The sequence below is a fragment of the Corvus brachyrhynchos genome, unplaced genomic scaffold (assembly GCF_000691975.1).
Source record: "Corvus brachyrhynchos isolate BGI_N302 unplaced genomic scaffold, ASM69197v1 scaffold255, whole genome shotgun sequence".
Lineage (NCBI taxonomy): Eukaryota > Metazoa > Chordata > Aves > Passeriformes > Corvidae > Corvus > Corvus brachyrhynchos.
The window spans coordinates 4,805,032-4,809,923 of record NW_008238358.1 but is presented as its reverse complement, the minus strand read 5'-3'; the positions used below and the strand labels follow the sequence as shown (position 1 = coordinate 4,809,923).

Genomic DNA, 4,892 nt, shown 5'->3' with positions numbered 1-4,892 from the left:
GAGACGCTCCCACGGCCCCCGGCCTCCCCTCCCTGCCCCGCACTCCTCGCCCTCTTCCCCAGCGGACCTAAGGTGTCGCCGCCGCTGCCCCCGTTTGATGTTGAGGCGCGGCTCGACGCCGCCCTGCCCGCTCCGGGCCTCTGCTGCCACCGGATCTGCCTGCGGGCGTGGGGTGCTGTGGGCAGGGGCCTTTGCATGCCCACATCCTGCTCGGCGAGGGCATGGGCGACGAGGTGACTGTTGAAAAGTCGGGGATATGATAAAAGCAGAGGGGCAAAATGTGTTGGACGCTATCAAGGCGCTTAGTAGGTCTTCAAAGTCAGAGATGGAGCCTGTAATTTTCTGGCAGTGTGGTCCTCAGGGTAAGATGCTGGTCATCATGTCTGTCAAGTAGCATTGAGAGTGATGGTGGCATACACATGTGATTCAATTCCCCCAACCTTTTTACCACAATTACCAGAGAGAAACCAATTGTTACCGTGTTGTTTCATTACAGCTCTTATCTGTCTCCAGATCGTGAGCCCCAAATATGAAAACTTGCATGAAAGCCTAGAGAATGAACTGGCCAGAGCTTCAAAGTCAACTTTCACATCTGCATTTTAGAATAGGAAATATGAAAATCGTTCTAATTCCCTCTTCAAAAATCTCATGGCTAGAATTACTCAGTTACTGAGAGATTCATCTTGTCCCTAAATGAGAGGGAGCTGTATCTCAATCATCAATTCCTCACTATCTCATAGCCTCACCTTTCACAGCCCCAGTGTCCTGGACACATGTGCCTGAAGCACATGCCCAGCCTGGCCACTCCATTTGCCAGGGGCTGACACTTCTGCAGGTTGGCCGCCATGCCACCTGCCTCACCATGGCTCCTCTCCTCCTGCACACGCCGGACAGTCTCTCATCTCCAAAGCACAGCTTTCTCTTGCCCACAAGACAGGCCAAGAGAGCCAAAGCAGTCACAGACACTCAGGGAGGGATGTGATGTCTCCTGTACTGGCACAGGGCGTGGAGCCCACCCAGGGGCCCTGCTGCCTGGGACCTGACCTTTGCCATACCCAGCACTCAGTGCCAGGCTTGGGGCAAACACACTTGACTCTGCATAGTAGTTCTCATCCCAAACTATTTTCCCCACATTTTATTGCACTTTCTCATTTCACCCTACCCCTCATGTCCCAGTACATAGCCTTTTCTTGCACCTTCCCAGGGATGGCCGCTTTGGCTCCCTGCAGCTGCTTGCTGCTGAAGCCCTTCCTCCAGAGGCCAGTGAGGGTGATGTGCCTGGGGAGAAGGGTGACTTGAGACTACCACAAAGCCTGATCTAGGGCCCACCGTGGCCAGGCCCAGGTGCCTGAGTAAGGCTCAGGGAGCTCCAGGGAGCTTTTCCTTCTGCCTGCCCAGGACTGGGAGCACAGACCATGCTCTGAAAGAGACCCTGAAGTCAGCCCCATGCAAGGCAGCCCAATCCTCTCTCTGGGGTGGCTGACTGGATCCCCTGGATCTGTTACAGCTTCTCAGACTGTGCACTGTGTCTGAAATGTTGTCTTATGCACTGTCCTTGCCAGCTGTCCTGGGCAGGGGAGGCGGAAAAAGCTATTCCACAACTTAGGCCACTAAAAAAGCATGAAGGCGATGCTGTATGATTAAGGCCTTGACAAAGAGCAAGAAAAATAGTGGAATGCAAAGCCACTCTGGATCATAAAGAAGGAGCAGGGAAGGACCTCGGGATGCCTCTTGTTTTCTGAAGGAAAGCGAATTGTTCAGCTGTGACTGGAGCCATCTAAAGAACACAGCAAGAGCCGAGCTGCCCCTTTTGGATGACTTCACACTTGTGTAGCCAGATTCGTTAGAAAATGGCCGAGTAGGAGCAGACTCTGGTGTTAAACAGGCACCACCCAGTTGGTGCCACCACCCAGCAAGGAATTATTGCATTTGGCTCGTTTTTCAGAGCTGAGCCCCCGGGCGGAGGCGCACTCTCACCCGAGGGCCGGGCGAGTGGCCGGGTCCCCTCTGCACGCGGCCGGTCCCCGGCGGGGATGACACAGCTCCCCGCCCTCTGGCGAAGGTACAAACCCTTCCTGGGATGCACCAGAGGTGCTAGCCGCTCCGACGTTCTCATCTTAGCCATGATAGATTGGGAACTGATGCCCGGGTTTCCTCATGCTGTGTGACTGCCAGAGACATTTGACTTCCTGTGCTCGGGCTCCTTGAAATTCTCATTTGCTAACTCACACCTTGCTCCCTTCACACCAGGGCTCTTTTATTGTTTTATAACCGTCCTTAAACTTCCAGTCCTCAAAGATCTCATTGTGGCAGGCTTCACACTTTCTCCCTTTCCGAAGCCCTGTGCCCTCGCTGTTTGCAGCAGTTTGGTCACTTACAAAGGTCCCTCGTGCGCCCGGCGAACCTGCAGCCCCTGGCACAGCTCTCCCAAGTTTTTAAAAGAATAACTCAAAACCGTTTTGCAGGGGAGCCTCGCCAAAATGCCATAAACATCCAGGAAAAGGAGAAAAGGTTCCTTCTTTCAGTTGTTTTGTTGTTGTTGTTGTTGTTGTGTTTTTTGTTGTTTTGTTTTGTTGAGACTTTTTTCCCCTTTCCTCCTGACGATGGGCTTCCCTGTACCCTAAGAGCTATAAAGAAAGGTTCGAACGGGTACTCACAGCAAAACACCCCCGGGTCCTTTCCCAAGAGCACTTTGGGAGTGATAAGTCGCCTTTGTAGCTTTCCCTAAAACACGCTTCTCAAAAAGGCCGGCATAACGCCATGCAGCTGAACTTCCACCCATCCCCGCTATTTCGACCCGGTCCCATTTTACAGGACAGATTCAGAGAACCTTTATTCAGCGAATAAAAGTTTAAAGCTGAAGGTTATTTATGGTTCCACAGAGATAAGTCCTGAGTGGCTATTTAGAAGCACGTGATTCCAATAAACTTTGTTTTATGGCTTGAGAGTTGACAAGCCAAAATATAATTCCCACCATAAATTAGTTTAAGAGCATACAAGTGCAGATGCTTTCGTTCCTGGAAGCAGTAATCGGGAAAGTGTTAGCAGGGAACCGTCGGCGGAATGCGACCGTACAGGCACCTCTGCTCCCGGGTCCCCCAGGCCGCGGGGGGAGCGCACAGTAAGTCCGCTACCAGCCTCCCCTCCGCCGCCGCCGCGTCCGGGCTCTCGGGACCCGAGCACCTCCGCGGGAGCGGGGTGGCAGCGCTGCGCCGCCCGGCAACGCGGAACAGCTCTGCTGGGGAATGAGCAGGTACAGCTCAGGTGGCTGCGGCTGCGCCGGGATGGGCCGGCTGGTCTCTGTCTGAGATTTCTGAATTTAATGGGATTTCTTAGATGCAGATAAGCAATTAAAAAAATAATAATAGTAAAAAAATTTCTTTTAATAAAAAAAGAAGAAGATAAAAAGGAAAGGCTCGGTAAGGGAGTGCTTAGTGCCAAAATGTTGATATTAATCCACTCTTCTTGCAGGCTAGTGTTATCTAGAGTGGGCAGAACTTAAAAAAAAAAAAAATTAACAAGAAAGGTCTTGGGAAGCTCAGTGCAGTGAACTATTGATACCGAGGCAATTGCTCTGTGTTTAATACAATAACTCTCCAAGATATTGTAGAAAAGCAATAGAGGAGCTGAAAAATCACATACAGAAAAGAACCCCCCCCCAATATTATTTATTTTTAAATATACGACGCATTTCAGGAGTATTAGACTAAGCGTGTGGATTTGTTTCCCTTACGTGATCTTTGAATATATTTAATGAAATATTTAAAGGAAAGTTCAAGTCAAATCTACCCTTCTATAATGCAAACAAAGACGCATGTGTCGTGGTCACTGATAGGTTGATTAGGTGATCTTAAAAGAGATGTATCTTAGAGTAATCAGATATTTATTCTAATAAAATTGTAGGTCTTTCTGTGCTCAGCACGGATATAATGCTGCATGGCGTATTTTGTGGGTGATGGTTTAGCAAAGGTGATCTGAATGTGACTGGATTCCCACAGAACAACAACAACAAAAAAAGGCCTTTGTTATTCTTCTTTTCCACCAGTAAAAGAAGGAGGTCTGGCTCTTCATCTCTTTAGAAATTATCCGGTATAAAATTTAGACTATGAATATTAAAAGTGAAAGATCACACCCCAGGCACAGGCAAAGCGTGTGTTCATAAAAAACTGCCTGAATGCAACGTGGTCCTCATTTGGAAGGGTCTTCCATCCCACCACTCCGCTGCTTGCAGGATTTACCACCAGCTCCTTTCTGCCTTCATCTATCAAACGTGGTTTGTAACTGTTCTCCAGAAATATCACCCGTATGTGGAATACAACAGTAACAAACGTTTTTATTGCAACAGGTTCGGCAGCATGGAAGAACATCCACAGTAAGTAACCTTTTATTTCTTGTAGAGTTTGCGTTGTTTGAAAATCCTGGTTCTTCCCTTCAGATTGAAAAAAAAAATAAAAATAAAAACGATGATTCCTGGTGAATATTGCTTCCCTCCCTCCTGCCCCCCCTTCCTTCCCCCCCCAAAACAAAAAAAAGGACTATGTCAGCATGTGAAGGCTCTTGTGGAGTCCGTTTGTGGTACCATGTCATAATCCTGGCTAGCATTAAAAGCAGAGGTGCGGTCTCCTGGGGGTTTATTACAGGGCTGTACAGGTGTCGTCCTGCGCTTAAGCACTCCAATGCAACTAGCAGCGTTTCCATTTTAACTCGGCGGGACTGTACAGCGCCTCCCCGTGCAGAATCCGGACGGATCACGTTGTATCCCAGCACCTCATAACCTTGGCTACTCCCACTCTTTTCTTCGGACGGGATCCCAAGTAGAGCTGTGCCTGCTTTCTGATGTTCCCCTCGTCTGGCACAGACTGGTGGCTGGGGGGACGAGGCGGGGCGGGCGC

General features: G+C 49.6%; 1 protein-coding gene across 2 annotated transcripts in view; it reads left to right on the top strand.

The window, feature by feature from the left end:
* The window catches only part of HOXD4 (homeobox D4), a 13,679-nt gene that overhangs the window by 3,726 nt on the left and 5,061 nt on the right, over window positions 1-4,892 (top strand). The window contains exons 1-2 of one of the 2 annotated variants that reach the window (XM_017735822.1): window positions 51-3,121; window positions 4,346-4,372. The gene's annotated coding sequence lies outside the window, so the exon portion shown is untranslated. Of the gene's footprint in view, window positions 1-50; window positions 3,122-4,345; window positions 4,373-4,892 lie in introns of those variants that run through there. The other variant, XM_008634734.2, reaches the window with a different exon arrangement.